This window comes from Struthio camelus, chromosome 2 (genome assembly GCF_040807025.1).
Source record: "Struthio camelus isolate bStrCam1 chromosome 2, bStrCam1.hap1, whole genome shotgun sequence".
In the NCBI taxonomy this organism is placed as follows: domain Eukaryota; kingdom Metazoa; phylum Chordata; class Aves; order Struthioniformes; family Struthionidae; genus Struthio; species Struthio camelus.
The window spans coordinates 173,625,792-173,647,973 of record NC_090943.1 but is presented as its reverse complement, the minus strand read 5'-3'; the positions used below and the strand labels follow the sequence as shown (position 1 = coordinate 173,647,973).

General features: G+C 59.4%; 1 long non-coding RNA gene across 1 annotated transcript; it reads left to right on the top strand.

Moving 5' to 3' along the window:
• Positions 1-5,815: 5,815 nt before the first annotated feature.
• On the top strand, positions 5,816-10,113 carry LOC138066132 (uncharacterized). Its single transcript, XR_011139389.1, has 2 exons — positions 5,816-5,908; positions 7,563-10,113. It is a non-coding gene; the product is annotated as an uncharacterized lncRNA (long non-coding RNA).
• The last annotated feature ends 12,069 nt before the right edge of the window (positions 10,114-22,182 follow it).

Sequence of the window (22,182 nt, the reverse complement as noted above, 5' to 3'; positions counted from 1 at the left end):
CAGCTCTGGGGCACCCCAAAGGTCTGCCCAGGGGCTCTGAGGTGGATAGAACAGTGCTACGAGCTGTGGGGGGCACCTACACAGCTCTGGGGCACAGGGAAACCTGCAAGAGTAGTCCCGAGGGCACCAGAGGGGGCCCACAAGGGTTTACATGGCCCAAAACCCCACTCTAGGGAAGGAGGAGGAGCTGAGGAGGGGGTCTGGGCCACCTAGACAGTGCCTAAGGGGTCCGGAGAGCCAAAACACTACTCTGGGGCACCCCAAAGGTCTGCCCAGGGGCTCTGAGGTGGATAGAGCACTGCTAAGAGGTCTGGGGGGCCCGAAGACAGCTCTGGGGCACCCCAAAGGTCTCCCCAGGGGCTCTGAGGTGGATAGAGCAGTGCTAGGAGCTGTGGGGGGTACCTACACAGCTCTGGGGCACAGGGAAACCTGCCAGAGTAGTGCCGAGGACACCAGAGGGAGCCCTCAAGGCGTGTGCCTAGCCAAAAGACAACTCTGGGGAAGGAGGAGGAGCTGAGGAGGGGGCCTCTAGGCGAACAAGAACTGTCCCAAGGGGTCTAGAGGGCCTGAAGAGGACTCTGGGGCACAGGGAGACCTGCCAGAGTAGTCGCAAGGGCACCAGAGGGAGCCCTCAGGGCGTGTGCCTAGCCAAAAGACAACTCTGGGGAAGGAGGAGGAGCTGAGGAGGGGGCCTCTAGGCGAACAAGAACTGTACCAAGGGGTCTAGAGGGCCTGAAGAGGACTCTGGGGCACAGCGTTGGGCTCAAGTGGTGTCCTGAGCATACTAAAGGGCTGCTAGGAGGTCTGGAGGGCCAAAGGGGTCAAACCAAGGCCTCCCCACGGCTTCTGAAGGGACTAGAGGGAGGCTAAAGGGGCTGGACGTCCAAAAGACACCTTTGGGCCCAAAGGAGGCAGCAAGAGTAGGCCAGAGCACACTGGAGGGGGCCTTCAAGGGGTTTGTGGGGGCCAGCAGACGTCTGTGGTGGAAAGAAGGTGGCCTAAAGAGGGCTCCAGAGCAGAAGAGGGGGCTGCTGAGGGGACTGGAGGGCCAACCCAGGGCTCCAGAGGGCTTGTGAGTTGACTCCAGGGGGCCTAAGGGGTCTCGAGGGCCAACATACAGCCTCGGGGAAGAAGGTAGGCCAAAAGAGTAGCCCAGAACACACTAGAGGGATGCTGAGGAGACCCGATGGCCAACAAATTAAAACCTGGGGAACAAGGGTGACCTCAGGAGGGCTTCAGAGGCAACTAGACAGTTCCTGAGGGGTGCGGAGGGCTGGCAGACAGCTCTGGGCAGCAAGGAAGACACAAAGAGTGGTCCAGAGTGCCCTGGAGTGGTGATAAGGGGCCTGAGGAGCCAAGATACAGCTTTAGGGCTGACAGAATGTTGGAAGAGTAGGCTAGAGCGCACTAGAGGACCGCTTGGGCCTCCATGTCCCTGAAAAATGACTCTAGGGAACAAGGAAGACCTGAGGAGGGGTTCTGAGCAGATAAACGGGCTCCTGTAGGTGCTGGAGGGCCAGAAGACAGCTCTGGAGCACAACAAGCATCCGAGGACTGGTTCTGAGTAACAAATGCCTCTGGAAGGTTTCTGAAGGGACTAGAGGGCCAACAGAGGTCTGTGGGTCAAAATTCAAGGCCAAAGTGGAGAGTAGGGCAGCCTAGAGGGGTGCTAAGGGCTCCAGAGGGTTAACACAGAACTCTGGGGTACAACAAAATCCTACAGGGCAGTTCCAAGGGGACTACAGGGGTCCTAAGGGGTCCAAAGGGCCTGACTGTTCTGGGGCAGAAAGAAGTTTGGAAGAGTCATTCAGAGTGCACTAGAGGGATTCTCAGGGGTCTAACATTGCCAAAAAAAGACTCAGGGGTCAGGAGGGCCAAAAGACAGCTCTGTGGCATAATAAAGGCCTCTAGAGGGGTTCAGGGGTGACTGGAAAGGTTCTAGTGGGTCTAGAGGGCCAATAGAGCTCTCTGGGGCACAGGAAAGGCCAAAAGATGGGTACCGAGTTCACTAGAAGGGTCATAAGGGGGTTATATGATCAAAGGAAGCCTCTGGGAACAAAGGTCCTAAAGGATCCTGAGGGGGAAAAGAGAGGTCCTAAGGGATCTGGAGGGCTAAAAGAGGGCTCCGGGACACAATTTTGGCCAAAAGAGACACCTAGAGTAGACTAGGGAGGTTGTAAGTGGGCTAGAAAGAAAAAAAAAAAAAAAAAAAAAAGCAAGGGGGCACAATGAAGGCAAAAGGAGGGGTTCTGATGGGACTGGAGTGGTCCCCCTGAGAGCTAGAAGGCTAACAGAGGGCTCCTGCACAACGCAGGCCAAAAGAGGGGTACTGAAGGAATTAGGTCCTAAGAGAGCTACTGGACCCCAAGAGGGCTCTGGGGCACTACAAAGGCCTCAGGAGGGGTTCTGAGGGTACTAGAGGGCTCCTAAGGACTCTACACACCCAAGAGAGCCTCTGGTGCACAATGGAGGGCTTCTGAGAGGATTGGAGCAGGCCTAGGGGGACTAGACATCAAAGAGAGGCCTCTAGGGCACAGTGAAGGCTTTGGGAGCAGTTTTGAGGTAACTAGATTAGAAAATGGAAGAGTCTTGAGAAGATTAGAGGGCATTCATTGGGTTCTAGGATGGCATGTCAGAAGGATGTCTGCAGTTCAAATCAAGGGCTCAGGAAGGGGTTGTTAGGGAGCCCAAGGGCCAAAGGAGGCACTCTGTGGGGATTAGATGCCGGGGTCCTGAGGGGAAGAGACAGCACACACTGGGCACTGGGGCACCCCAAAATGGAAAAGGACTGGTTCTGATGGGACTAGGTTGCAAATGGCCCTGGAGCGCGACAGGAGAACACAGGGTTCTGGGGTGCTTTGAAGAACATACATGGGGGTTCTGAAGGGAGTAGAAGATAATTGAGAAGGCATAAGGCAGGCTGCAAGGAAATGGAGGGCTATAGTATGCACTAAGAGGCAAAGAAGGAGAACGGAAAGGGATCTGAGAGAAACAGAACTCCCAAGGAGGAGCTCAGGTGGGATTTGGGGGCATTTAGGCAATGCTGGAACACAGTGAAGGCCAGCAGTTTTGAGGCTACATGCCACATGGATTGATTTTGATCAGACTAGAGAACACAGAGAGCTCTGAGGTAAAAGAAAGGAAGATGGAGGAGTCTTGAGGGGACTGGAAGGAAAGGGGACCTGATGGGATAGAGGGCACACAGAACGGTCATAGGGATAGGGCATAGAGAGGACTCTGTGGTGCAATCAATAGAAAAGGAAGGCTTCAGGGCACACTGAAAGGGTGCCATGAGCGCCCAGGGTTCTGGAGTGCCCTCAAGGCAAACACAGGTGTCCTGAGGGGAGCGTGTGGCAATCAGAGGGCTGCTGATGGGACTAAGAGACAGTGAGGTGGGCCCTAAGGGGCTCAGAGGGCAAACAGGGGCATCCTGAGAGGACTAGAGGGAAAACCAAAGGCTCTGGGATGCACTAATGGCAAATGGAGGGGTTTTGAGGGACCCAGAAGAAAGAGAGAGGAGACTTAATAGGACAAAAGAACAAACATAGGAGTCTTGATGCTACCAGAAGACCCACAGACTCTAAATGGCAGAGTAATCATGCAGGAACTAGAAAGCAGCAAAGACTTCTGAGGGGACAGGAGAACAAATGGAGTCTCTTGGAGCACACCTGAAGGCAAATGGATAGGTCCTGAAGGAACTAGGGAGCAAACGGGTGAGTCCTGGGGTGATGAGGCAGAAAACTAAAGGTCCTGGGACATTAACTCACCTGCCATAATCCTTCCACTTGGACCCTGCCTCTTACCTCTGAGAAGCAGGCCTTTGCTTTCATTCCGCAGGCAGCTGTCAGCTGTTGTGTAGTCTTGGCAGACAACTTGAGGATCACTGCCCAGGCAGTCTTGACCTACAACACCATGTGCTCAGAACAGTTCTCAGGAAGTCATGCAGAGTCATAACCTGAAGGGCAAAAAGCAAATCTCTTCAGGACAGTTCTTATTTCGTCATAGGAGCATTTTTCCCCCCTCTCTTCTCCGCTGTACTGCCTCTAACAACACATCTTCCTCATCACCGTTTTCCCCTGCTACTTCTACTCCTGTCAGTTGCCCCTGCATCTTAGTCCTCTAAAGCACCTGTTTCTCATCGACATGTACTTTTATGTCCTGTTGCCCATTCCCCCTCCTATTTGTCCTATACCAGGCAGCTGAGACACCCTGGCCTAGCTCTTAGCTGCACACCCCTTTTGATCCGGCCAACAGCTCTAACAGAGCAGAGGGCAGCACAGAGGGTGGATGCGAACATAGCACACCTAGGCACTGAGCAACACAGAATCAGCAGCAAGGCATCCAAGAGATCCCATGTTTGTAAAGAAAATATGTAGAGGCAACTGGGGATTCTCTGCAGCTGTGCCCAGGGCTCCTGGAGGCTCTTTCCACCCAGTTAAAGGTAGCTGAACACAGTGACCTTGGGAGGCAGTGACACAGTCCCTGGGGCTGCTGTGGGGTGCCTGCGGCTGTTCCAGGGTCTCTCCGGCTCTTTTAGGGTCCTTGGACAGCAACAGTGCTGGTTGCGTTTCCTTGTGCTGCAAAACAGGACAGCTTTGCACCATTCCCTCCCAGCGCCACCACTCCTCCTAGTTGTTGCTGCCTACCTGGCCCCAAGCCTGAACAAAGCTATGACTATCAGGAGCCCCCACCGCCCCTCACACTCTCCCTGCCCTCCCCAGGGACAATAGGGACATCCCCAGGCCCTGGGGAGAACCCTGTCTGGGCACACCAGAGATGGAAAATACTTCCTGCCCTGTACCAGGGAAAGACAGGGAAATTCCACTGCCTCGGTGACCCATGGACACTCTCCTGGGAGCAGCAAATGTCCAGTGAGGAACAGCGACACTGGGCCAATGCTGCAGGGCTGAGAAGGCACAGACACCTGGAACTACAGCTCCTGGTATGCCACAGAACACAACGTGGCCAGCGGGTGGGAAACCCGCTGACAGCTGCACCTCCTGCCACCTCGAGAGACACAAGATGGTCTCCCAAAAGCCCAGCAGGGGAAGGTAACACATGCCAGCATGCCCTGCAGATTAAAATGGCCGCCGGGAAAGCTACTGCTGGAAGACTACTCCTCCCGGCATGCAGAGCGAAGCAACATGGCCGCCCGGAAGCTCAGTGCCGGAAGTTTACTACTCCCAGCATGCAGAGTGAAACAACATGGCCGCCCGGAAGCCCCGTGACGGAAGACGACTGCTCCCGGCAGGCAGAGCGAAACAAAATGGCCTCCCGGAAGCTCAGTGCCGGAAGTTTACTACTCCCGGCAGGCAGAGCGAAACAACATGGCCTCCCGGAAGTCCCGTGCCGGAAGACTACTGCTCCCGGCACACCGCGCAAAGCAACATGGCCTCCCGGAAGCCCCGTGCCGGAAGACGACTGCTCCCGGCATGCACGGCGAAACAACATGGCCTCCCGGAAGCTCCGTGCCGGAAGACTACTGCTCCCGGCACAACGCGCGAAACAACATGGCCTCCCGGAAGCTCCGTGCCGGAAGACTACTGCTCCCGGCATGCACGGCGAAACAACATGGCCTCCCGGAAGCCCCGTGCCGGAAGACTACTGCTCCCGGCATGCACGGTGAAACAACATGGCCTCCCGGAAGCCTCGTGCAGGAAGACTACTGCTCCCGGCATGGCCCGCAAAACAACATGGCCGCCCGGAAGCCCCGTGCCGGAAGACTACTGCTCCCGGCATTCCGCGGTCCTCAGCGCTCGGTGAGGTTTGGCCCTGCGGCGATTCCGTTCCTTTCCGTCCCACCCCCTTCCCCGCCCCCCGAGACCCGGACGCCGCCGAGCCCGGAGCGCGGCCCCGCGATCCCCAACCCCGGCCCGAGATTCCCCCGACGCCGCCGGACCGGCCCCGGGTCAGCTCCGACACTGCCCCTGCCCCCACTGCGACTCTCCCAGGCCTTCCTCTGGGATCTCTCCTTCCCCCGCCCCCCCCGACACGGTCCCGGTCTGACCCAGGACCCCCCGCGCCACTCCCACCGCGCAATAAACCAACCCCGCCAGCCCCGACGCCCCCCCGTCCTCCCTCCCCCCGCACCACTGCAGCCCCGACGCCCCTTTTCTTTCCTCCTCCAGCCCCGGTGCAACCCTTTCCTCGCTCCACCCTCGCCCTGGCGCCCCCCTTTTTTCTCCCCTCCTCGCCCCATCACAGCCCTGGTCCCCCCTCTTACCTCCCCCCCAGCCCCGGCGCACCCCCTTCCTGACCACTCCCCGTGGCCCCGGTGCTCCGCTCTTCCCCACCGCCCTGGTGCACCGCCATCCCCGGCGCAGTTTCCGCTGGCCCGAGATGCTCCCGTCTGCCGGGACGCGCGCACCCCCCGGCCCCGCTCACCTCCTCCGCGGTGCGGCCGCAGCGCCGGTCCCGGCGGGCGGTGCTCAGAGGCAGCTCCGTTGTCCCAGACCGGCCCCTGCACGAGCTTCCTCCCGACTGCGGCCCCAGCCCCGGCGCATGCCTGCCGTGGCCATCAGCCCCACCTGGGGCTTGTTCCAGCCCCAGGGCCCACAGCTGCAGCCCTCAGGAACCAGGGGAAGGGAATTACCCTCAGCCCCATCAGGGACAGCTGGGGCTGCCAGGGCAGCAGAGGCACCCCAGCGCCTGAGAGGTGCTTGCTAAAAGCTGAAGGGAGAGCCGTGAGCTGTACAGAGAGGAAAAGGGAGTATTCAGGGCACAAGAGAACAAATCGAGACCTCTGGGTGCAATAGAAGTTAAAAAAAAAATATTACCAGGTGATGATAGAGCAAACAGAGTGACTCTGGGGGCACCAAAAGGCAAAGGCAGGACCCTGGGGCACACCAAAAATCACCCAGAAAACTCTGGGACAGGGGATAAAGATCCTCTGGATCTTTCCAGGGATCCTTGTCCTGGATCCCTGGACAAGGAACTTTGCAGTGTGCTGCAAAACAAACATCGGGCCCCAGGGCACGCGGAAAAGCACACAGAGGGCTTGCCAGCAACCCAAAACGTGAATTGAGCTGTCCTGAGGACCACCAAAGGGCAAATGCAGGGCTCTTGGGCAAACCAAAATTCAAGTGAAGGGCCTTTGTGCACACTAAAGGGGCCACAAGGCATGTCACAGGGCTCAATGCAGCTGACAGCAAGGTGCCTGCAGGCTCCCCCTTTCCCCAGGAAAACTCTGTCTCCAGGCACACAGGCCCCCGCCACCGACACATGAGGGACGTTGCGGAGTGCTGAAAGCAAATCTGAGGGCAGTCTGGGGACTTCACACAGCCCTGGGGGGGCCCTGGCTGCCCCCAGAATAATGGGAATCTCCACCAAGAGCCCCAAGGGTCAAGGCAATGCAAGGGAAGTTACCCCAAGCCCTGTGAACAGCACTGGGGTCCCTGGGAACCGCAGGGACCCCCAAGTACAAAGGATGTGGGGACCAGCTCCCAATCCCAGACACAATGTGTAACCTCCTCCCCTGGGCATCATCTTCAGGCAAAGCAACAGCAGGAACCACAGACATGAGTGCAAAGAGTAAAGCAACTGTTTATTGTTTTACTGCACAGAAGCAACACTTGGGAGAGAGTCTGCCATGGACCTCGGTGCCAGCATGCTTCTCCTTACCCTGTGACACCTGAAGAGTCATCTCTGCACCAGCGTTCGTCGGTCCTTTGGGGAAGGGTCAGCTCCTGCTGCTGCCCTTGAGGTGGCAGGCGTCTGAGTAGCTGACAGCCTATCCCCTCTACTTTTTCCTTCAGGGATAGGATTCAGCTCTGACAGGTGAGAGGATCTTTGATCTCTGATCCTGCCTGTCTGCACTACTGCCCTACCCCAGACTAGAGCCCTGCAAGACACTTTCACAGCTCTCACCTCACCTGTCACATCACCACTCTCAGTGCGATGGGCCTGCGCCTTATCAAATCCAGACCTCAGGTCAGTGCACAAAGCTGAACGCTGGGAACAGGGGAAGGTTAGGAACCCCAAAGAAGGGTTTGCAGCCTGCTGCTTAGGCTTCGGGGCTTACAGTTTATTATCTAAGGATTCAGCCCTTGTCATTTATCAGTAAGGCGTAAACCCTGAACCCTAAGTGACAAACTGCAAATCTTGGAACCCAAGTGGTTGCTTTAAAATTTACGGATGAGGTTGGATTTTAAATCCTGCGCCCTGATCGCTAAGTCAGCAAACTGTAAACCCTGACTGATAAAGACAATCCCACAAAATAAAGTAATAAACCATAGCCCCTGAGTGACAGACCCTCAACAACAAACTAAACAATAAACCTTAAGTGAAAAACTCCAAACCCTCAGCTTTAAGCAAGAAACACCAAAGTACACATGAGCGTGCAAGTTTTGCCCACAGCTTAAGAAGTTTCCCCTTCATTTAGAAGTTCAGCAGAACAGGAAGATATGCATCAGAATCATGTTACAGTTGCTGTTTATAAGCTTGGTCTTAGCCACCATTCAAATGTGAGCACATGCAAGAATCGCTCCACAGGACTGCAGTAAGCTGCACTTCCACTGAACCTACCTGAAACATTGCAAGCGCTTATTCAACTCCATTACAGACAATTAATATTTTTGGTCCCCTCAGCTCCATGGGCAAACATCCACAGCCAGTGACTCCAGCAACCACCTAGGGGACAACCACCTTCCACCTCCCAGCCCTGCACACACACAGTGCAGCCCCAAGACTTAGCTGTGTCCACGCTGCAAGTCAGAGCTCGACCTTCATGGCCAGCCACAGATCTCCGCAGAGCTCCCAGCTGTGACACCGCTCCTTCGACTGCCAGACTATGCTTCAGCACCTGCAAAGAAGCCAGAACAGTTACTGAGAGGCCAGGCAACTGCACAGCCCTCCTAGAACTACTCCCTAGTCCAAGGCCCGTAACTATTCCCACAATTATGACTGACCCTCTACACTGCTCCAGTCACTCTCTCAGGCTCCGTTTTATCGCAAGGATGTCACAGCAGCCCTCACATACAGTCAGGCTCGCTCAGGCACTCGGCCACCTCCAGCCTTCGGTAGATGGTCCTCCTCAGGGAAACTGTGCCGCTGACGGACACTCTCAGAAAGCACTGTCCAGCCAAGGCAGGATAAAAACTAAGGCCTCCAAAAACTCCAAACTCTGGAGACTGAGCTGATGGGAAACTGACTCTGGCCTGGACAATGACAGAAGAAGGATTTTGCTTCACTCATTCAGGCTGCCTAGCATGTGGCCCAAGTTAGACAGACCGTGCTGGAAATCCCTGTGACGTGACAGCGTGTTGGAAAGCAGAGCTGAGCACAGGCTCCTGGAAGAGGAGCAGAGTAAGGCTGATGTAGGGAAGACAACAGTTTGCATAAAGTCAGAAAACAGGGCTCAATGCCAGCGACACAATCACGACTCCAACTGCACCGCGCAGCAGCCCTGTCTGCGCACAGGCAGACAAGACACAGTAACTGCAGACTGCGCTGACGTGTAAGACGGACAACAGCAGCTCCAGACTGCCCTAGCACACCCTGCCCTACCTGCACCTGTCCTAACACCCGAGTACTCTGAGCCTCTGCTAATCTCTACCACATGCTAATGTCTACCACATCCCCCACAGCATCTATGGCCCATTAGTGCTCCCCCACTGCACATCCACAGCCCCGTGCCCCCACACGTAGAGTCACTGCAGAGGTGTCTGACATGACCTGAACCAGGCAGATTGATGGGACCCTCTGGTTGCTACTGATCGTCTCTGCCGAGCACCAATTGCCTCTTGACACCTTCCACACCAGACAAAACACAAAGGAATGATGAACCTTCAGCTGGACAGAGGGACAGGGAGCAGAACAGAAGGAAAGAGGGATAGAGAGCTTGGCTGACGGATGGAAAAAGAAAGAGAAGGATAGAGACCTAGCCCCAGGGTCAGGGCCCTGGACAAAGGAAGAGAAAAAGAGGACAGAGGGCCAGACAGGTGGAGGGCTGGACAGAGGACCAGGGAGCAGAAGAGAGAAAAAGAGGGATGTAGAAGTGGACAGAAGAATAAAGAGAGGAAAGGAGGGAAGGGGAAGCAGACAGAGGGACGGGAAGCAAAAGAGAAGGGTGGAGAACCAGACAGAGGAACGGGGACTGGAAGAGAGGGAAAGGGAGCCAGTCAGAGCAATGGGAAGAGAGTGAGAAGGATGAAGAGCCAACCAGAAAGATGGAGAGAAAAAAAAGAGGGAGGGGAAGTCAGACAGAGAGATGAGATAGAAGAGGGGAAAAGAGGGATAGGGAGACAAATAGATGGATGGGGAGCTGAACAGAGGGACAGAAATAGAAAGAGAAGGCTGGAGAGGGGGACAGAAGGCTGGAAAGGTACAAAGAGACAGACAAGAGCAGCAGAGGGATGGGGAGCTGGACAGAGGAACAGCGGGCAGGTAGTGGGACAGAGAGGGGAAAAGGATGATGGAGAGCTGGATAGAGCGATAGGGAGCCAGTCGGAGGGAGGAAGATATTGACAGAGGGATGCAAAGAGTACCAGAGGGATGGGGAACTGGGCAGGGCACTGAGTAGCTAAACAAAGGGACAGGGTATCAGACAGAGCTACGGGGAAAGAAAGAAAAAGATGGAGCGCTGGACAGAGGGACAGCGAGTGGAACCAGATGGATCCAGACAGCCCGGAACAGCCCTCAACACGCTCCAGTTCCACTCACCTGCTGAGCTGCAGAGCTCTCTGTGTACCGCTGGGCCCAAAGTCCACTTGGGCACTGCTGTGTGGAAGACCCGCAGCCACACCGAAAGGCACGTGGAGGCCACTTGTGGGCCTGCTTGCCTGTATCCCTATACCTCCAGAGTGTCTGTGTCTGCAAGAGCGAGGGTGCACCCACGGGCCCACTATTCCCCTCTCTCCTTGGCTGGTCCATGAATTGTGGCTTATTACTCACAAGTCCAGTGAGGATGCAGCCAACCTTCCTACAGCTGAAGTTCTTCAGCAGGACCACGCAGAGAATCTTTCCACTGGCATTTGGATTCTCCTGGCCGCTTTTGACACGCTGTAACTTACAAAGGTCTGAGAGCGGTAGCCTGTAGTTCTTCATGGCAGCATGTAGTCGATCCCCGATGTTCTGAATACCTAAGATTAACACAATTTATAAACACAAAAATACTGCCGCTATAGGGTGTACAGTCAAGCTACAATTTCTGCCACCAAAGAAAACCCCTCCGTGTCTGCCAGAATGAGCCATATGCATCAGCGCCTATAGCTCAAGGCTAGCAACCCCTCCCAGGTGACGTTCTTCTGGCAGGCTGCGTGTCTGAACTCCTCCGTCTTGCCTAAGAGTCTCCGCTGGGACATTATAACTTTGTCAGCCAGCGCTTGTTGATGGAGGCACGGTAAAATCCATCATCCTCCGAAAGTATAAAGCAAAGCAAAAAAAAAAATCAGAGCTCTGCAGAAAATCATAAGACAAACCCATTTATATGCACAAAAGCAGATCTAATATACACACAAGCAAAGCAAACGAGCACAGGCAAGCCACAAATACCGCTTCCCCCAACTCCCCTTTTGGAAGCCATGAGGACACTTGGGTTGCTGTGAAAGGGAAGTTAGACTAAGTAGCCGCTAGAGCTTAATCTTTCAGAAGCCTTCTGTGTCCACATTTTTGGCACAACCGCGCTCTACCCCTCATTCAATTCAGATGCACAGAAGATGATTTGCTTCTTGGTACACTTGCACTGTAACTCCCCCCTTGTTAAGATCAGTGCCCACTGTCCCACTTAGACAGAGGATACTCTGCTGCCTATTTATTTCCCTGACGTGAGCTAGTTTAGAGGGAATTGAGCAGATTGGGCTGCATCTGGGCTGATAAAAGGTAAAAGTCTCAAAGACAGTTACAGCCCAGATTGCTTCTAAACAGTCTTTCTCACAGCCAGAGAGTTTCTGTTCGGGCCTCAAAGGGGATGTAAGGATGATGCCACTGGCACCCACTTTCCCTCTACTGCTCTTTTGCAGCAGCGCTGCTCCCACGAAATCAGTAGATGTGGGAATCCTTACTGAAAAAGGCTTGCCTTGTCCTGGGAATTTGAGGGCAGGAGATTTTACAGCCGCTTCTTTCAGTTTAGTGAAAGCAGCATCATGTTCCTTGTTCCAGCTCCATTCCTGACTCCTTTCCCGTAATTCCCACCGTGGTCTGCTGATACCACGCAAGTTATATTAACACTGCTGGAGGAAATTAAATCCTCCTAAAATTGCCCTAAAGTTGGAACTGACAAGAAAGAGTCTTAATTTCATAAGGCTTTAACCTTTTTTCTAGCTACTATATTCCTGTTTCCCCAAATACCATTGCCATATCAGGAACCTGGGGTTGCACCAATTGAGCCTTCCTGAAATTCACCTCTTAATTTTACAATTCAGATACTTCTCTCTCACTCTCACTTCCTCTTCGGGAACTCTGGTCACTTGACTATCATTCCCCTAAGATAATAAGTTGCTGTCTTGTAGCTCTTAAAATATGATGCTTCATAGATACATAAAGTCACATGCAAAGAAATATGTATGCAGCATACTTTTTGTAACACGTGCAGACCTTCTGTTATATGTTGGTGATCTGTTATCCTGATCACTATTCCTAGGGATCCTTCCTCAACAGGAGGAATGGGGTTTCCTTTTTGGGGAGATGGAGACAGCTTTCAGTTGGTTCCATTTGATTTTATTACTTCAGCTTGCTTACGTTTTCCTGGTCTGTTCAATTTCAGCCATGGCAATTACTCTAACAAGTATTATATCTTTTCCTTTTTGTATACGGATATAAGATAACAACCAAAGCAAAACTGAGGCAGATACAGTTAACAATATCCAAAAGGTAAGAATGGGTTACTTTAGTCCTCAGTGCCACCCCCGGGAGACAGAAATAACAGGGATTTGTTATTTGTTATAACAGTTACCTTAGTTACCCATGGTGGAACACCTCCTTCTGTAGCAGTTTCTGGTGATATTAAGGGTCCATTTTTGCTTCCTTGTTTCATCCAGTCCATTAGGTATTAATCACAAAAAACTGCTTGTCCATCTTTTCTCTTTGTCAGCATTTGCTATCGTTACTTCCATCTCTGTAACAAACAGATAAACTTGCATTTTACCTTCAATGAAATGCTTAAATTTGTGCATGTTCTTTTTCTCTTTACCATGTTCTTTTTCTCTTTTTTCTTTTCCTTAAAGGAAAGGTACTATAACAGCACTTGGCATCATACATTACAGGGTAAACAGTTTGGTAACAAAACATACAGCAACTAGGGCTAGGTTATTAGACAGGCAGGCACATCACCTAATACACACCTATGCCATCTTCCATGAAACCTTATTCTGGTTCACTGTTATTGTACCATTCAATATCCTTTCTCAAACCCTTGTATACACGTGCTTAACCAACAATTCTCTCAGTCTTTAACTACATGGAAGAATGACAGCACTTAATTTGCCTGCCTCTGTTTCAAACCTGTTACCTTTTTGATACATCTCCTAGATTATCCCTCCTGTACTTGGATGCTTACCTCAGAGGCGATGACCAAAATGAACAACTGCATCATGACGTCTAGCTGCTTCTCTTCAAGGTGTCCCCCTTCAGTGGGCCACCCTACCAAACAAACCCGAAAGACTGATGAGGCCATGAGGGTACCAGATTTTTGGACCACTTCTCAAAGGTTTTCAGGGTGACTGACTTAACCACTTCTCTTCACGTTACTCAAAGCTACATTCATCTATTACTTAGGACTAACGTGTTTCTATTTTAAGAGAAGATTGTTGTTTCAACTTTATAGTTCATAATCTGCTATGCATCATCTCTAGCCCCTTCTGCTTTTACAGAACTTTTGGTAATTACAGGTGGTAATTAATAGCACCCATTGCCTATGGGCTGGAGTAAGACATTGCTCCTTCTCTGAGAACGTGCCTAAAAGCCAGGCTGTTTTCTGTAGCGTCACTGGGGCTTCCCATAGCCCCTCACTGTTCTCCTAGCTTTTTCCTGAGCCTTTTAGTGTTTTAGGTTATCCCTTAGCCTGCAGTTCTATGTTAATATTCTCCTTAAGCATTGTGCACAGCACTATTATCTCAGACCAGCCACACTTAGAAAGTCCTCTTGCACACACAGAGGGCTCGGTGGTGAGGAAAAGAGAGAAAAATCCCTTTGTCATCTGTGCATCCACCCATCAACATTCTTCAGCAAGAAGCGCTGTAAATTCCCTCTTCTCTAAAGTGGGAAGGAGTCAAGGGGGAGACACAGATCACACCCGATATGTATTAGAACACCTTTTACAAATTAATCTGTTAATTCATAAATTAATAAATTAATTTAAATTATTAAAACCAAGGCACTATTTAGGGGCAGCTGTAGAGGAGGGAGGACTCAGCAAGGCTCAGTGGGGGTTTCCATCAGTTGGTGCCCGGGTTGGCTGGGGCCCACAGTCTGGGCCCGCAGCTGGGGGAGGCCTCAGGGTGCAGGTGCCTGGGAGTACTTTTCCCCTGTCCACCTTCTCGTTTCCCTAGCTACGACTCTCAAGTAAACGATCTCGGCGCTGCGCTAACTGCACCTGGCTCAAAGTGACCTTAAATCGGTTTGGTCCGGTAGCTTTAAGCTTCCTGGTGACTTACCAGCACCCTCGGGCAGGCCTGCACAGCGGGAGCCGTCCGCCCAGCGCCGCTCCGGGGCCCGCCAGCCTCGCCGCTCCTCCCGGCCGCCTCCGCAGGGGCGAGCGCCCGCCCCGGCCGCGCCGGGGAGGAACCGGGGCCCTGAGGGCGACACGCGGCAAACGGACGGTCAAACCCGCGCTCCCGGCAGACCCTGGGCCGCGCTGCCGGCGCGGCGCGGCGCCAGGCCCGAGCCCCCTCCGCAAACCTCGCCCCGCACCTCCGCCTCCACGCAGCGACGGCCCCAGCGGACAGGAGACCGCCTGACACCCGCGGCCACCCGAAGCGACGCGCTCGCCTCACCGAAGTCCCCGCATCCTCGACTCCGAGCGGCCTCGGCCCTCACCTGCCACCGCCCCAGCGAAAACTCCGTCCCCGCGCGCCGCCATGCTGCTCCCCGCCGCCGCGCATGCGCCGCCCGCGAACGGGGCGCGGCAGCGCCGGGGGCCCGGCTCTCGAGCACCGCGCATGCGCCGGCTCCACCCCGAGCGGGAGGGGAGGGGAGGGGGGAGGAGGGGAGCGGAGGGAGGCGAGGGAAGGGGAGGGGGGGAGGAGGGGAGCAGCGGAGGGAGGCCAGGCGGGGAAGAGCGCCCCCGCGTGCTCCCGGCGCGGGGCTGCAGCCGGCCGCTCCCGCACGCGCACTGCAGCCCGCCGCCCCCGCCGCGGCCCCGCGGGGCTCGCGCTCAGCGGCGGGCGCCCCGGGGCTGCTCGGTCCGTGCCCGAGAGCCCGGCGGGGATCAGCGAGCGGGCTCCGGTGCTGCACCGGTGCGAGGGCACCGCGGAGCAGCGCCGAGGCGGCACTGCCCGTCCCCGCGACAACAGGAAGGAAGCACCAGGACGGAAAAGCACTCTGCGCTACGGGTCTGTGAGCACGGGGAAGGGGCGAGGAGCACGGCCCCTTCGCTTACCCGTTACCCAAACACGGCGGAGTAGGGGCGAACACGGCGATCGGCACTGCGCGGGTGCGCGCCGGCTGGCTGCAGTATTCTCCGTATGCCGGCGAGGGCAGCGGCGGCTGCAGAACTGGCGTGTCGACACCGGAGGGCAGCAGTGAGCACAGGGAAACCAGTGCGCAGGCGGGCGCCTTACCGGTGCAGTACTGGTTCGTCGACACGCGAGGGCAGCAGGGAGCACGGCGGGATCACCGCGCATGCGCTCGCTCCCTCGGTGCAGTACTGCGCTGTCGACACGCGAGGGCAGCAGGGAGCACGGCGGGATCACCGCGCATGCGCTCGCTCCCTCGGTGCAGTACTGCGCTGTCGACAGGCGAGGGCAGCAGGGAGCACGGCGGGAGCACCGCGCATGCGCTCGCTCCCTGGCTGCAGTACTGCGCTGTCGACAGGCGAGGGCAGCAGGGAGCACGGCGGGATCACCGCGCATGCGCTCGCTCCCTGGCTGCAGTACTGCGCTGTCGACACGCGAGGGCAGCAGGGAGCACGGCGGGATCACCGCGCATGCGCTCGCTCCCTGGCTGCAGTACTGCGCTGTCGACAGGCGAGGGCAGCAGGGAGCACGGCGGGATCACCGCGCATGCGGTCGCTCCCTGGCTGCAGTACAGCGCTGTCGACACGCGAGGGCAGCAGGGAGCACGGCGGGAGCACCGCGCATGCGCTCGCTCCCTGGGTGCAGTACTGCGCTGTCGACACGCGAGGGCAGCAGGGAGCACGGCGGGATCAACGCGCATGCGCTCGCTCCCTGGGTGCAGTACTGCGCTGTCGACACGCGAGGGCAGCAGGGAGCACGGCGGGATCACCGCGCATGCGCTCGCTCCCTCGGTGCAGTACTGCGCTGTCGACACGCGAGGGCAGCAGGGAGCACGGCGGGATCACCGCGCATGCGCTCGCTCCCTGGCTGCAGTACTGCGCTGTCGACACGCGAGGGCAGCAGGGAGCACGGCGGGATCACCGCGCATGCGCTCGCTCCCTCGGTGCAGTACTGCGCTGTCGACACGCGAGGGCAGCAGGGAGCACGGCGGGATCACCGCGCATGCGCTCGCTCCCTGGGTGCAGTACTGCGCTGTCGACACCCGAGGGCAGCAGGGAGCACGGCGGGATCAACGCGCATGCGCTCGCTCCCTCGGTGCAGTACAGCGCTGTCGACACGCGAGGGCAGCAGGGAGCACGGCGGGAGCACCGCGCATGCGCTCGCTCCCTGGGTGCAGTACTGCGCTGTCGACACCCGAGGGCAGCAGGGAGCACGGCGGGATCACCGCGCATGCGCTCGCTCCCTGGGTGCAGTACTGCGCTGTCGACACCCGAGGGCAGCAGGGAGCACGCGGGATCACCGCGCATGCGCTCGCTCCCTCGGTGCAGTACTGCGCTGTCGACACCCGAGGGCAGCAGGGAGCACGGCGGGATCACCGCGCATGCGCTCGCTCCCTCGGTGCAGTACTGCGCTGTCGACACGCGAGGGCAGCAGGGAGCACGGCGGGATCACCGCGCATGCGCTCGCTCCCTGGCTGCAGTACTGCGCTGTCGACACGCGAGGGCAGCAGGGAGCACGGCGGGATCACCGCGCATGCGCTCGCTCCCTCGGTGCAGTACTGCGCTGTCGACACGCGAGGGCAGCAGGGAGCACGGCGGGATCAACGCGCATGCGGTCGCTCCCTCGGTGCAGTACTGCGCTGTCGACACGCGAGGGCAGCAGGGAGCACGGCGGGATCAACGCGCATGCGCTCGCTCCCTGGCTGCAGTACTGCGCTGTCGACACCCGAGGGCAGCAGGGAGCACGGCGGGATCACCGCGCATGCGCTCGCTCCCTGGGTGCAGTACTGCGCTGTCGACCCGCGAGGGCAGCAGGGAGCACGGCGGGATCAACGCGCATGCGCTCGCTCCCTGGCTGCAGTACTGCGCTGTCGACACGCGAGGGCAGCAGGGAGCACGGCGGGATCAACGCGCATGCGCTCGCTCCCTGGCTACAGTACTGCGCTGTCGACACGCGAGGGCAGCAGGGAGCACGGCGGGATCACCGCGCATGCGCTCGCTCCCTGGCTACAGTACTGCGCTGTCGACACCCGAGGGCAGCAGGGAGCACGGCGGGAGCACCGCGCATGCGGCCGCTCCCTGGCTGCAGTACTGCGCTGTCGACAGGCGAGGGCAGCAGGGAGCACGGCGGGAGCACCGCGCATGCGGCCGCTCCCTGGCTGCAGTACTGCGCTGTCGACACCCGAGGGCAGCAGGGAGCACGGCGGGAGCACCGCGCATGCGCTCGCTCCCTGGCTGCAGTACTGCGATGTCGACACGCGAGGGCAGCAGGGAGCACGGCGGGAGCACCGCGCATGCGCTCGCTCCCTGGCTGCAGTACTGCGATGTCGACACGCGAGGGCAGCAGGGAGCACGGCGGGAGCACCGCGCATGCGCTCGCTCCCTGGCTGCAGTACTGCGCTGTCGACACCCGAGGGCAGCAGGGAGCACGGCGGGATCACCGCGCATGCGCTCGCTCCCTCGGTGCAGTACTGCGCTGTCGACACGCGAGGGCAGCAGGGAGCACGGCGGGATCACCGCGCATGCGCTCGCTCCCTCGGTGCAGTACTGCGCTGTCGACACGCGAGGGCAGCAGGGAGCACGGCGGGATCACCGCGCATGCGCTCGCTCCCTGGGTGCAGTACTGCGCTGTCGACCCGCGAGGGCAGCAGGGAGCACGGCGGGATCAACGCGCATGCGCTCGCTCCCTGGCTGCAGTACTGCGCTGTCGACACGCGAGGGCAGCAGGGAGCACGGCGGGATCAACGCGCATGCGCTCGCTCCCTCGGTGCAGTACTGCGCTGTCGACACGCGAGGGCAGCAGGGAGCACGGCGGGATCACCGCGCATGCGCTCGCTCCCTGGCTACAGTACTGCGCTGTCGACACCCGAGGGCAGCAGGGAGCACGGCGGGAGCACCGCGCATGCGGCCGCTCCCTGGCTGCAGTACTGCGCTGTCGACAGGCGAGGGCAGCAGGGAGCACGGCGGGATCACCGCGCATGCGCTCGCTCCCTGGCTGCAGTACTGCGCTGTCGACACCCGAGGGCAGCAGGGAGCACGGCGGGATCACCGCGCATGCGCTCGCTCCCTGGCTGCAGTACTGCGCTGTCGACACGCGAGGGCAGCAGGGAGCACGGCGGGAGCACCGCGCATGCGCTCGCTCCCTGGCTGCAGTACTGCGCTGTCGACACGCGAGGGCAGCAGGGAGCACGGCGGGATCAACGCGCATGCGCTCGCTCCCTGGCTGCAGTACTGCGCTGTCGACACGCGAGGGCAGCAGGGAGCACGGCGGGATCACCGCGCATGCGCTCGCTCCCTGGCTACAGTACTGCGCTGTCGACACCCGAGGGCAGCAGGGAGCACGGCGGGATCACCGCGCATGCGCTCGCTCCCTGGCTGCAGTACTGCGCTGTCGACACGCGAGGGCAGCAGGGAGCACGGCGGGAGCACCGCGCATGCGCTCGCTCCCTCGGTGCAGTACTGCGCTGTCGACACGCGAGGGCAGCAGGGAGCACGGCGGGAGCACCGCGCATGCGCTCGCTCCCTGGCTGCAGTACTGCGCTGTCGACACGCGAGGGCAGCAGGGAGCACGGCGGGAGCACCGCGCATGCGCTCGCTCCCTGGCTGCAGTACTGCGCTGTCGACACCCGAGGGCAGCAGGGAGCACGGCGGGATCACCGCGCATGCGCTCGCTCCCTGGCTGCAGTACTGCGCTGTCGACACCCGAGGGCAGCAGGGAGCACGGCGGGAGCACCGCGCATGCGCTCGCTCCCTGGCTGCAGTACTGCACTGTCGACACCCGAGAGCAGCAGGGAGCACGGCGGGAGCACCGCGCATGCGGCCGCTTCCTCGGTGCAGTACTGCGCTGTCGACACCCGAGGGCAGCAGGGAGCACGGCGGGATCAACGCGCATGCGCTCGCTCCCTGGCTGCAGTACTGCGCTGTCGACACCCGAGGGCAGCAGGGAGCACGGCGGGATCACCGCGCATGCGCTCGCTCCCTCGCTGCAGTACTGCGCTGTCGACAGGCGAGGGCAGCAGGGAGCACGGCGGGATCACCGCGCATGCGCTCGCTCCCTGGCTGCAGTACTGCGCTGTCGACACCCGAGGGCAGCAGGGAGCACGGCGGGATCACCGCGCATGCGCTCGCTCCCTGGCTGCAGTACTGCGCTGTCGACACGCGAGGGCAGCAGGGAGCACGGCGGGATCACCGCGCATGCGCTCGCTCCCTCGGTGCAGTACTGCGCTGTCGACACCCGAGGGCAGCAGGGAGCACGGCGGGATCACCGCGCATGCGCTCGCTCCCTGGCTGCAGTACTGCGCTGTCGACACCCGAGGGCAGCAGGGAGCACGGCGGGAGCACCGCGCATGCGGCCGCTCCCTGGCTGCAGTACTGCGCTGTCGACACGCGAGGGCAGCAGGGAGCACGGCGGGATCACCGCGCATGCGCTCGCTCCCTGGCTGCAGTACTGCGCTGTCGACACCCGAGAGCAGCAGGGAGCACGGCGGGATCACCGCGCATGCGCTCGCTCCCTGGCTGCAGTACTGCGCTGTCGACACGCGAGGGCAGCAGGGAGCACGGCGGGATCACCGCGCATGCGCTCGCTCCCTGGCTGCAGTACTGCGCTGTCGACACCCGAGGGCAGCAGGGAGCACGGCGGGATCACCGCGCATGCGCTCGCTCCCTCGGTGCAGTACTGCGCTGTCGACACCCGAGGGCAGCAGGGAGCACGGCGGGATCACCGCGCATGCGCTCGCTCCCTCGGTGCAGTACTGCGCTGTCGACACCCGAGGGCAGCAGGGAGCACGGCGGGAGCACCGCGCATGCGGTCGCTCCCTGGCTGCAGTACTGCGCTGTCGACACGCGAGGGCAGCAGGGAGCACGGCGGGATCACCGCGCATGCGCTCGCTCCCTCGGAGCAGTACTGCACTGTCGACACCCGAGAGCAGCAGGGAGCACGGCGGGGTCAACGCGCATGCGCTCGCTCCCTGGCTGCAGTACTGCGCTGTCGACACCCGAGGGCAGCAGGGAGCACGGCGGGATCACCGCGCATGCGCTCGCTCCCTGGGTGCAGTACTGCGCTGTCGACACGCGAGGGCAGCAGGGAGCACGGCGGGATCACCGCGCATGCGCTCGCTCCCTCGGTGCAGTACTGCGCTGTCGACACGCGAGGGCAGCAGGGAGCACGGCGGGATCACCGCGCATGCGCTCGCTCCCTGGCTGCAGTACTGCGCTGTCGACACCCGAGGGCAGCAGGGAGCACGGCGGGAGCACCGCGCATGCGCTCGCTCCCTGGCTGCAGTACTGCGCTGTCGACACCCGAGGGCAGCAGGGAGCACGGCGGGAGCACCGCGCATGCGCTCGCTCCCTGGCTGCAGTACTGCGCTGTCGACACCCGAGGGCAGCAGGGAGCACGGCGGGAGCACCGCGCATGCGCTCGCTCCCTCGGTGCAGTACTGCGCTGTCGACACCCGAGGGCAGCAGGGAGCACGGCGGGAGCACCGCGCATGCGCTCGCTTCCTCGGTGCAGTACTGCGCTGTCGACACCCGAGGGCAGCAGGGAGCACGGCGGGATCACCGCGCATGCGCTCGCTCCCTGGCTGCAGTACTGCGCTGTCGACACGCGAGGGCAGCAGGGAGCACGGCGGGATCACCGCGCATGCGCTCGCTCCCTCGGTGCAGTACTGCGCTGTCGACACGCGAGGGCAGCAGGGAGCACGGCGGGATCACCGCGCATGCGCTCGCTCCCTCGGTGCAGTACTGCGCTGTCGACACCCGAGGGCAGCAGGGAGCACGGCGGGAGCACCGCGCATGCGCTCGCTCCCTGGCTGCAGTACTGCGCTGTCGACACCCGAGGGCAGCAGGGAGCACGGCGGGATCAACGCGCATGCGCTCGCTCCCTCGGTGCAGTACTGCGCTGTCGACACCCGAGGGCAGCAGGGAGCACGGCGGGAGCACCGCGCATGCGCTCGCTCCCTGGCTGCAGTACTGCGTTGTCGACCCCCGGGGGCAGCAGGGAGCACGGCGGGATCACCGCGCATGCGCTCGCTCCCTCGGTGCAGTACTGCGCTGTCGACACGCGAGGGCAGCAGGGAGCACGGCGGGATCACCGCGCATGCGCTCGCTCCCTGGCTGCAGTACTGCACTGTCGACACCCGAGGGCAGCAGGGAGCACGGCGGGATCACCGCGCATGCGCTCGCTCCCTGGCTGCAGTACTGCGCTGTCGACACCCGAGGGCAGCAGGGAGCACGGCGGGAGCACCGCGCATGCGCTCGCTCCCTGGCTGCAGTACTGCGCTGTCGACACCCGAGGGCAGCAGGGAGCACGGCGGGATCAACGCGCATGCGCTCGCTCCCTCGGTGCAGTACTGCGCTGTCGACACCCGAGGGCAGCAGGGAGCACGGCGGGATCACCGCGCATGCGCTCGCTCCCTGGCTGCAGTACTGCGTTGTCGACCCCCGGGGGCAGCAGGGAGCACGGCGGGATCAACGCGCATGCGCTCGCTCCCTCGGTGCAGTACTGCGCTGTCGACACCCGAGAGCAGCAGGGAGCACGGCGGGATCACCGCGCATGCGCTCGCTCCCTGGCTGCAGTA